Below are 11949 nucleotides of genomic sequence, written 5' to 3'. Positions count from 1 at the left end.
AAGGGCCCTCCCAGCTCTGACATGCTCTGTTCTAAGGGCCCTCCCAGATCTGACATCCTCTATTCTAAGCTCTCTCCCAGTTCTGACATCCTATGTTCTAATATTCGTTCCATCTCAAAGATCTTGTGTAACTATAACCTGGTGCAGGGAACTTGAGAAGCTAAGTCTAGGACAGGGGGTCAGAGAGACAGAGGGTATATGGGAAATGGGGGTAAGTTGACAGGACAGGAAAGATTCAATGCTGCCTCAAGGAGCTTAGCCCATGGCCTCCTTCCAGCTCAGTCTGACTAGAGACTAAAGTGGAGAATGGTAACATCTCAGTCCCCCTACATCCCAGCTCACATGGTCCCCTAACAAGTACTGACGACAGATCTCTTCCTTCAGCCATCAGAGCTAGAAGGGTTCAGAGCCAGGGCAGAGTCCCACACATTTTATGAACCTTAGTTGGGTGTGGTGAGAAACAGGAGACATAGGTGACTGTGGCCTCCTAGAAGATCATGGCTTATGCTTTCTCATCAGTCAATCAAGCACTTATAAAACACTTGCAAAGTGCCAGGTACTGTGCTCCCCTCTGTCACCCAGCCCTATCAAGAGTGGTCCTACACCAGAGTCAAAGTCACCGGATGATAGAATCTGAAGGGAATTCCTGCACTGTGTTCAGGCCCTCAGGACCTTCCGCAATTGCCCTTCCAGGAACCAAGGCTCCCACTCCTAGGCCCTTTCCCATGCTGCTCATCGAAGGCTTAGTAGAGAAGGTAGGACTGTTATCTGGGATGGGTGCCCCCACCTTGCACAGGAGTAGCCTGATTATAAGACAAGAAAGGGCCTCCGAGGTCATCTGGTGCAGAGATGAACGCTGAAGCCCAGAGGGGTTAAGCAGCTTGTCCAAGGTCCCATGGGCAGGAAATAACAGAGCCAGGCTACGAACCAATGGCCTCCAACTCCCAACCCAGCATTCTTCCTCTTCCCTGCACCATCATCCCTACGGCTCCACAGTTGGGATTTGAGCTGGATGGGCTCATCTTTGGGGTCATCCAAGCCAACCCTCTCTTTATGTAGTGGGAGAAAATAAGACCCAAAGAATGCAAGGGACTCACTCAAAGCTACAGCACAAAGGGAGTAGAAGGTCAACTCTGGGTCCTCACTTTTAGGTCCCACCAGCAACATGCTGGTCAAAGGATTTCATGGAAATATTCAGACCGGGGAGCAAAGGGCAGGGAGCATAGGCCCTACGAGCCCCGAGAGTCTGCAAAAGGGGTGGCCCTGGGTAGGAGAGGGGGCTAGAAGGGATAAACTTAATTTCCAAATATGGCTGCAGCTAACCCTTTTACCTATAGAGTTTCGGCCTCAGACTCTGCTGCCCCCTTGTGGTTTGCATAGGTACATAAACCCAAAACCAGGTTCCGAAACTCAGGACAATGTCCTAAAGTGTCTTGGCCCTAATCTCTAATCCTTTAATATCATTTTGGAGTGAAAATCCCTAATCTCACCAGAGCAGCTAGGTGACTTAGTGGGTAGAGCATTAGGCCTGGAGTCAGGAAGAACCGAATTCAAATCTACCCTCAGACTATTCCTTGCTGTGTGACCCTGGACAAGTCACAATCCTATTTGCCTCCGTTTTCTCCTCTGTTAAATGAGCTGAAGAAGGAAATGGCCAAACACTCCAGTATCTCTGCCAAGAAAACCCTTAAAGGGGTCACAAAGAGTTGGACATGACTGAAAACAACTCAACACTAACAATCTCATTAGAGCTGGGAGGGGCAAAATTACAGAACCATAAGAGAGAGCCAGAAGGAACTCCAGCAGCTAACCAATGCTATCCAAACCTGATAGCCTTCCAGTGGGTCAGCCTGCCTCAAGTATCTCCCCACTGCAACCCATCCTCCAATTAACTAGTAAAGGGTTTTTCCTAAAATGCAGGTCTGATCATGTCCCCCTTCTAACTCAATAAATTCCAGTGATTATCTCTAGGAACAAATACAAAATGCTTTGTTTGGTGCTCAAAGTCCTTCCTAACCTAGCCCCCTCACCTTTGCAGTCTTCCTACACCTTATTCTTTTTTGTGAGGCAATCAGGGTTAAGTGGTTTGCCCAGGGTCACAAAGCTAGATAAGTGCCAAGCTTCTGAGATCAGATTTGAACTCAGGTCCTCCTGACTCCAGGGTCAGTACTGTACCAGCTAGAAGCCCCTCTTCCTACATCTTCGTCTGACATGCACTCTTTGATACAATGATCTTGACCTCTTGGCTGTTCTACAGACAAGACTCTCCATCTCTAGCCTAGGCACATTTCCTTTGGCTGTACCCCATACTGTCCTTCTTCTTACACAGAACTGAGCACAATACTACAGACTGATCAGACTAGGGCAAAGTATTTTCGGAAGCTAGGCCTCTCTTAAATTGTCTTAGAGTTCCTGATCACCCTAGCCCACTGCTGATTCATTTTGAGCTTTTGGTTCACCCACAGATCTTTTTCAGAAAATTTTTTTTATCTAGTAATACTTCCCCAGCTGGTCCTTGTGAAGTTGAATATCATCTTATTTGGTTCAAGCCAATATTCTGACAGGACAAGAACTTTCAGGACTCTGATTCAATTAACCACTTGTTTGAGCAATCCCTCTCAGCTTTTCAGTCATTTGTAAACTTGATGAGCCTTCCATCTCTGCCTTTATCCAGGTCATTGATAAAAATATTAAGAAAAAATAGTCTGGGACAAAGGCCTGAGCCCTGGGGCACTCCAATGGAGTCCTCAACCAAGTTGACATTGAGCCATTGGTGACTGTTCTTTGAGACCAGTCATCCAGTCAGTTCTGAATCCATATAAATGGATTTTCATTTAGACTCCATCTTGCCACCTTCTCCACAAGAACAGTGTGAGATCCTTTATTCAAAACCTTGCTAAAAGCTAGCTAAAATACCTATAACATTTCCACTCACTTACAAGTTAAATAACCCTCCCTGTCAAAAACAGGAGATAAGGCAAGTGTGGCATGACCTGTTCTTGAGGGACCCATGCTTCACTGATTCCCTTTCCAGATGTTTGCCCCCCAACCCCTTCTAGAATTTTCCTAGGAATCAAAATCAAGCTCACTGACCCATAGTTTGCAGGATTTTCTTTCTTCCCTTCCCCCCTGACTTTTTAAAAATAGGGACAACACTTGGGGTCCCATTTTCCATAATATCTTTCAAATATCCATAATAGTGGTTCAGCAATCACACCTGTCATTTCTATCAAGGAATCAGAGATGGACTTAGTTCATCTGGGTCACAGGAAGCCACTGAATTCATCATGTCTCTTTATCATGGGTTCTTTTGTTTCTAGTATAAAGCTCATTCTCCTTGGCAGAAAAGAGAATATAAATCTTCCACATCTTTCCCTTCTCTGTTAGCAGTTTACCCTCATTTCATCTAACCCAAACGAAGGTCCTATCCCTTCTTCAATTCTCTTTTTTCTTCCAATAAGGCTTTTAAAAACTCTTTGTTATCATCTGATGCCTTTTCCGGAAACTTTTTGCAGGACTGGGTTACATTACTGTATTCATCTGCTTTTATCTGCCCTTCCTTCCATATATTTCTCTGTCTCTCTCTCTGTCTCTGTTTCTCTCTGTCTGTCTGTCTGTCTGTCTGTCTGTCTGTCTCTCTCTCTCTCTCTCTCTCTCTCTCTGTCTCTCTCTCAGCAATTGGGGTTAAGTGACTTGTCCAGGGTCACACAGCTAGTAATTGTCTGAGGCCATATTTGAATTCAGATCCTCCTGACTCCAGAATTGGTGCTCTATCCACTGCACCTATACATTTTTCTGTAAAAACTAAGTTCTTTGGCAAGTTCCTTTGTGCATACACATTGGTTTCTTGAGACAAATCATATTTTTCCTCCTCATTGGAATGGTTTTTCTTCATGCGTTTTAGAATTTCCTTGTTGGGCATCTCCCATCCCTCCGGTAATAACTTCCTCTGAAGTCCATGAGATCCTATCTTTCCTCCCCCTGAACCTTTTGAAATCCACTTTTCCAAAATCTAGGATGCCTGTCATAGTATGCTCAGATTTTCTCCCCTTATCTATTACAATCTCTAAGAGACAATGGGTATCTTCCTCCTTCTCTCTGGGGATTCTTATTATTTCCATCCTGCACCCAATTCCTGCTTGTTAAGGAAAAATCAGCTTCAGAATTGAATTTCCCCTCTGTTGTTTCCTCAACTATTTTGGAGAAGGAAATTATCATCAAGACACGTCAGGAAGATACTAACTGCTCTGCTTGGACATAAAGAGCTCCAGCAGATGTCTGTATATTTGAAGTCCCCCATCATGCCTTTATCCTAGGCATGTGATGTGTTTCCTGCATTCCTCATCCATTGCCTCTTTCTGTCCAGGTGGTCTGTGGGCTATCTTCCATTGACAATATCACTTCTGCTTTGCTCCCTCCTCTACCCAAATGCTCTCCACCATGCTTCCCTCCTATGGCTCCTAGATTTCTAAAATCTAAGGTACATGTCATAGTTTACTCCACAGAAGAATATACCTTGATATTATACGATGCTATTCCTACCTATCCTGCTTCTTTTAAATAAACTAAACTCATCTAGAACAAGATTCCAGTCATGGCAGTAATGCCTGGGAAGTCCAATTTCCCTCCTGGCATTTGGGTGCCTAGTTCTCTTGTCTAAACTTTGGATGCTTGTGTATAGACGTTGGAGGTCGAAGATTTTACTGTTGACTCCTTTCTTGAGCTTTATCTCTTGTGAACTTCTGAATGTCTCATCTGCTATTTTTTTCTTTATTGTTGATACCCTCTGTTATCTACTTTGGGGATGTACAAACACCATCTTCTTCCTCTCTCATTTTTTTAGCTTAAAGTCCTTTTGATTAGATTTGCAAGACACCTGGAAGACACCATCATTATCAGCACCACCGCTATTTATCTGCTTCTTTAAGGTTTACATCTATTTTGTTGTTTAGAAATTTTCAGTTGCATCCAACTCTTCATAACCCCATTTGGGGTTTTCTTGGCAAAGATACTAGGGTAGTTTTCTATTTTTCATTTTTTTCTCCAGTTCATTTTACAGGTGAGGAAACTGAGGCAAATAGGGTTAAGTGACTTACCCAGGGTCATACAGCTAGTAAGCATCTGAGGTCAGATTTGAACTCAGCTCTTCCTGACTCCAGTCCCAGGGCTCTCCCCAATGTACCATCCATCTGTCCTTCCATTTATTATCCTATTTAATTATTTGTTGTGTGACCCTGATAATAGATTACATCTATCTCGTTTAATAATAATAATAACAGCTACCTTTTTCAGGTTTGCAAAGTACTTTACATGTGTTATCCTCAGCACCTCTTCTTATGAAGTAGATGTTACAATTAGTCCCACTTTACAAATAAGGAAACTGATCCTGAGAGAGATTAACTTGCCCAGGGTCACACAGCTAGTAAGTCCCTAGGGCATGATTTAAACTCAGGTCTACCTAGCTGAATCTAAACTTTACAAGCCTTTTTTTTCTTTTTGGAGGGCAATTGGGGTTAAGTGACTTGCCCAAAGTAATTTGTAATTACTAGTAATTGTGTCAAGTGTCTGAGGCCGGATTTGAACTCAGGTCCTCCTGACTCCAGGGCCGGTGTTCTATTCACTGTGCCACCTAACCGCCCCTACAAGCCATTTTTTAAGATGAACTCTAGTCCTGGGGAGAACCCTATGAGCCCTATGCTGTAAGCCGTGATCCAGAAGCCTGTTTTTACATACTACCATCTTGTTCAGTCTTTCTCTTTGACATCCTTTGCCTTTAATGGCTAACAGCGAGGAAAACCTGTGCCCATGTGCTCTTCAGTTTCTTGCCCAAGCCTTCATAATCACTGGTATGTAGGCTCCTTCTGGCAGTATCATTTCTGCCCACGTGAATCACCATAAGTGGGTAGTTGTCATATGTTGTGATAAGTCTTGAGAGATTCTCTGTTATGTTTTGGGTACATGCCCAGGAAGGACAAGAGACTTCTCTGTTGCTGTTAGCAAGTTGACAAAGTGTTTCCTCAGTCCCCCCCCCCTCAAGCTGGGCATCACCAACCACTCCACTCATCTCTTCTTCTGACCCTCCTTGGATGCCCTCTCTCAATAGCTTCCATGATTCCAAGATAGTCTTGGGAGTAAAAGCAGCTTCCTCCGTCTCTGAGCATCAAGCTCCTTCCTGTTCAGACAGGGCCTCCAACCGGTGAACAATCCAATGATATAGCCGGTCCTCTCTCTGCCCTTTCTTCTCTAGGCAAACACTTCCACCATCCAAGCCCCTGACAAATATTCCCCTCCTCCCCCTCGATTCCTCTCCAAACCCCACTCCCACTGAAGCTTTGATTCCGTTTTCTTTATGAATACTTCATTGTCCCTAGCAACCCGGTGTATGGAGAGGTATGGTGTATGGAGAGGTGTGGTGCATGGAGAGGTGTCCTTCCAGCCTTCCCCTTCCCCTGCAGGAGCAAGATCAGCCCACACTTGGCCCATAGAAAACATTCACTGGACCATGGCAGAAACACAAACATGACAAGCTTGACGTGAGGCATTGCACAATTTTTCTTCCTCTTCCTACTGGTTGGGATTTTTTTTTTAAATGCTTCAGCCTCAACCTAAATTGTTATTGTTGTTCAGCCATTTTTCTTGGCAGAGATGGTGGAGTGGTTTGCCATTTCCTTCTCTGGCTCATTTTACAGATGAGGAAACCGAGGCAAACAGGGTGAAGTAACTTGCCCAGGGTCACACAGCTAGGAAAAAATGGGTCTTCCTGATTCCAAGCCCAGTGCTCTCTATCCATTGGGCAACCCAGCTTCCCCTTTAACCTGGCTAAACTTTTTATAGCCAATTACTCTTCTTAACAACTTGAAAATCCCACTTAACTTCCTTTTCTTAATCTCAACCCCAAAGCTATATCCCACCCTCCTTTTCCTCTCCTACCAACTTCTTACTTATTTCACCAATTTACTTCACACATCAGTCCTTTCTATGAGTTTGTTTAACCTCCTAATTACTTTTTTCCTCTTATCTTGACTTGTCTGGCCAAATACCCTTTCCTTCCATAATCTTCCTCTTCAGTCCTTCCTCCTTAATCCTCTTTAATACACCCTTTAATTCTCTCACTTCCCCCTCTATCCATCAATCAATCAATAAACATTTGTTCCAATCTACTATGGGCCAAGGACTGTTCTAAGCCATTGTTTAGTTGTTTCAGTCATGTCCAATACATCACCCCACTTGGGGTTTTCTATTCCCTTCTCCAGCTCATTTTACAGATGAGAAAACTGAGGTAAACAGAGTTAAGTGACTAGTCCAGGGTCACACAACTAGTAAATGTCTGAGATCGGATTTGAACTGAGGTCTTTCTGACTCCAGGGTAGCTGCTCTAATCATGGTACCACCTACCTGCCCCATTCTGCCCACTATTCTAAGCCCTAAGGTTAAAAAATAGAGAGGCAAAAGATGGTCCCTGCCCTCAAGGAACTTCTTATTCGCCCTCCTGGATCCTTCTTCTTCCTTTCATAGAACCAAAAACCAGTATTCCAGATCTGGAGAGTCTTCTTCAGATTTGTTAAATTAAATTAAATTAAATTTCCCCTCTTAAACTGTTCTTCACTAACCTACACCTCTCCAATATTACGTATACAATCTCCTTCTGCTTCTCACCTTAGAACAGAAAATGTTAGAACTGGAAGGAATTTCAGAGATCGATTAGTTTTACCCTCAGGGGTTTGAGAAAGGGGAAGTCACCCCCAAGCAGTAAGTGAATGAGACATAATTAAGCTTGACGGGTACCAAATTAAAAAACATTTTTTCTTAATATTTAGAGCAAGAATGAGAGGTGTCATGGGTAAAAGAAACTGCCTTCCCTCGGCAAATTTCTAAGACAGAAGGCACAAAATGTGAAAGTCTTCAGCAGAAAAATTTAAATAAATCATTGCATTTTTTAAGGGGAAAAACCCCCAAATTTCCACTTTCAATTTTCACTAACTAAGAGGCCTAGGGCAGTTCTAGAAACCATAATTTGGCACCCAAAAGTGGACTTTCCCTACATATTTAATAAAAAGTATGATAAAATATCATGTCTTTTAACCTCTATTGGCAGATAGGTTGTTGCTGAAATGTTTACTATTGATGATGGAACTTAATGAACAAAGATACAAAAATCACACTTTCCCGGGCAAGTTTTCACTACATCAAACGTGATTTGGCTAAAAGTTAAAAACTGCAGAATCTGAGAGTTGGCAGGGAATTCAGGGCAACTGGCCTAATCAGTAGCTGCCCAAGGCTCCTTTTCCTCTCCCTCACTCCCATGGCCAATCCTTTGCAAAATAGTATTGTTTCTACCTCCATCTATGTCCCTTTCTTTCTACTCATACAGGCTTCAATCACCCCTACTTTGGGCCCTTATCTGGACTAATTATAGCTGCCTCCTAACTCAAGCCTCAAGTCATATTCTACTCTAATCTATTCTCCATACAGCTGTTCTGGAGATTTTCCTAAAATACGGATGTGACTAAGTTCCATAATTTCCTGTGGATCCCTATTTATCAGATATTGTTCCCTCTGTCATTTTAAACTCTTTGCAATCCTATCTTATTTTTTTCAGACTCTTTCAACATCACTCACCTTTACACATCTCTGGCTTTCTTTTTGTTGTTCAGTCGTGCACAATCCTTTGTGACCCCATGAACCGTAGCATTCCAGGTCCTTCTATCTTCCACTATCTCCCAAAGTCTGTCCAAATTCATAGTGGTTGTTTCCATGACACTATCTATCCATCTCATCCTCTGCTGCCCCCTTCTCCTTTTGTCTTCAATCTTTCCTAACATCAGGGTCTTTTCCAAGGAGTCACATCCTCTATGATGTGGCCCAAGTATTTAAGCTTCAGATTCAATATTTGACCTTCCAGTGAATGGTCTGAATTCATTTCTTTAAGTATTGGCTAATTTGACCTCCTTGCTGTCCAAGGATCTCTCCAAAGTCTTCTCCAGCACCACAATTCAAAAGCATCAATTCAACTCTCACAGTCATACATTGTTAACTGGGGGAAAAAAAACATAGTTTTGACTATATGGACTTTTGTCAGCAAGGTGATGTCTCTGCTGATTGATATTCTGTCCCAATCCACCATAACTTTCCTTCCAAAGAGCAAGTGTCTTAATTTCATGGTTGCAGTCACCATCTGCAGTGATCTTTGAGTCCCAGAATATAACATCTGACACTGTTTCCATTTCTTTTCCCTCTCTTTGCCAGAAAGTGATGGGACCAGTTTCTATGATCTTAATTTTTTTAATGTTAAGCTTCAAGCCAGCTTTTATATTCTCTTCTTTCACCCTCATCAAGAGGTCTCAATTCCTTTTCACCTTCTGCCATCAGAGTGGTTTCTTCTGGGTATCTGAGATTGTTGATATTTCCCCCAGCAACCTTAATTCTGGCTTTTGATTTATCCAGCCTGGCATTTCACATGATGTACTCTGCATATAAATTAAGATGACCATATACAGCCTTGTTATATTTCTTTCCCAATCTTGAACCAATTAGTTATTCCATGTTCAGTTCTAACTGTTGCTTCTTGACCCACATACAGTTTCCTCAAGAGACAAGTAGTAAGATGATCTGGTACTCCCATCTCTTTAAGGACTTGCCATATTTTGTTGTGATCCACACAACAAAGGCTAAAGTCTAAAATTTTTTTAAGTAAAGGCTAAAATGTAGTCAGTGTATCAGAGATAGATGTTTTTTTTTTTGGAACTCCCTTGCTTTCTCCATAATCCAGTGGATATTGGCAATTTGGCCTCTAGTTCCTCTGCCTCTTAAGAGAAAACGAGTCTGCTCTTCTGGTAATTCTCGGTTCACTTATTGCTGAAGCCTAGCTTGCAGAATCTTAAGCCTAACCTCGCTGGCATGTGAAACAAATGCAATTGTTTGGTGCTTTTATTTGTTGGCATTGTCCTTCTTTAGGATTAGAACATGTACTGGTCTGTTCCAATTCAGTGATTACTGTTGTGTTTTCCAAATTTGCTGGCATATGAAGTGCAGCACTCTAACAAGATCCACTTTTAGGGTTTTAAATTGCTCAGCTGGAATTCCATTCCCTCCACTATTGTTAGTGGTGCTTCCTAAGGCCCACTTGACTTCATTCTCCAAAATGTCGGGTTCTAGATCAATAACCACCTCATCATGGTTATTGGTGATATTAAGATCTGGCTTTTTCACCTCCCATCTCCATGTATTTGTTTTGGCTGTCCCTCATGCCTAGAGTGCCCTCCCTCTTGACCTCATATAACCTCTAGTTTCCTTCAAGGCTAGTCTCAAGTGCCACCTTCTATGTGAAGTCTTTCTTGATCTTGACAGGTGCAAAACCTTTTCCCCAGCTATCTTGTATCTACTTTGCATATGACTATGCACATTGTTTCCTTTGACTAGAAAGTAAGCTTCTCAAAGGTAGCTGCTGTTTCACTTTTGTCATTCATTGTACTCCCAGCACCAGTCAAAGTGCCTAGTAAATAGTAGGTACCTAATAGATGCTTGGCCGGTCTCTAGTGGTCATCCAACCTCTTCTTGAAGGCCAGGGTATTGGATGAAGACAGGGAGAGAAAATCCATTACTTCCTGGCATAGGCTGGTATGTTTTGTAAAAGTGTTTCCTTATATCCAGCCTAAATCTGGCTTCTTGAAGCTTACCCCTGTTTCTCCTACTTCTGCCTTCTGGGGTAAAAAAAGCAAAAATCGACTTCTTGTTTTGATGCCTGAAGTCAGTTACCACGTCTTCCCTTCAGGCTAAACAGCCCACATTCCTCCTGTTTATGGCATGAGCTAGAGAACCTTCTCCATCCTGGTTACTACTGTGGGGACACTCTAGTCAGTGCCCTTCTTAATGCAACTGCTTCTCTTAATGAAGCCTAAGATTCCCATAGGGTTGTTTGTTTGTTTGTTTGTTTTTAGCAGACACATCATGCTGTTGACTTGCAGATTGTCAACTACTATCCTCTCCCTCCCCCCAGATTTTCAGATGAACTAATGGCTAGCCCTTCCTTCTCCATCTTGGAGCTGTGAAGTTGACTACTTGAGTCCCAATGCCCCCAAACCAGAGTTTCCTTTATCACACCATGATGCTATTCACTCTCGTGGCCCAACTAAAATCCCTTCTGGCCCAAGTTATCCTCAGTCCACTCTCCCTCATGATGTGCAAGATCCAAAGCCAATGACCCTTAAGGCTGGAAAGGACTTTCAAAGGTCACCTAGTATGTCCCCTTCTCCCCCCAACAGCCAAGCCAGCTCTAGATGAGTCAGCCTGTTCTTTCAGATTTCCAGGGAAGGAAATCACCTCTTCCCTCCAATACCTGCCAGGCTTCTTGCAACGACAATGCTTGCATTCAGGAAGTCCTTGCTTATGTCCAACCTAAATCCATCCTGCTACCGTTCCAACTCATTTCCTCTTCCTCTTTCCTTCTGTGGAGAGATCTTAACTTGGACCTGGGTCAACAGGTTCTGGAAGGTGTCACTCGGGGACAGGAACTTTACTCTGGTTCAAATCCGGGCCATGGTATAAAAGGTGACACATCGGGTTCTGTTACTACCTGAGTCAGCCCATCTCTATTCTAATTGCTCAATACCCACCCTAGCTCCTTGAGGGCTGACACAGGTGTTGAGAATACCACCAGCATCTCTATCTATCTCAGCTGAAGCTTTCCTCCCCTTTCCCTTCTCCCACCTCCATCTCTTTATTTCTGCTTGTTACACTGACTAAAATTCCACCATTAGATAAATTCTTTCTTTTGGGTGTAGTGGGCATGCACCAAGAAAATTCAGACAAATCCCTCCCCACCTGATGTTGGGAGGCAGAGAGTCCTAGGATATCCATCCATCCATCCATCCATCCATCCATCCATCCATCCATCCATCCATCCATCCCTCTCTCTCTCTCTCTCTCTCTCTCTCTCTCTCTCTGTCTCTC

This window comes from Petaurus breviceps, unplaced genomic scaffold (assembly GCF_028583685.1).
Source record: "Petaurus breviceps papuanus isolate PSGF00001 unplaced genomic scaffold, PetGlider_PUasm1.0 91041, whole genome shotgun sequence".
Classification (NCBI taxonomy): Eukaryota; Metazoa; Chordata; class Mammalia; order Diprotodontia; family Petauridae; genus Petaurus; species Petaurus breviceps.
This window is presented reverse-complemented; position numbering follows the sequence as displayed.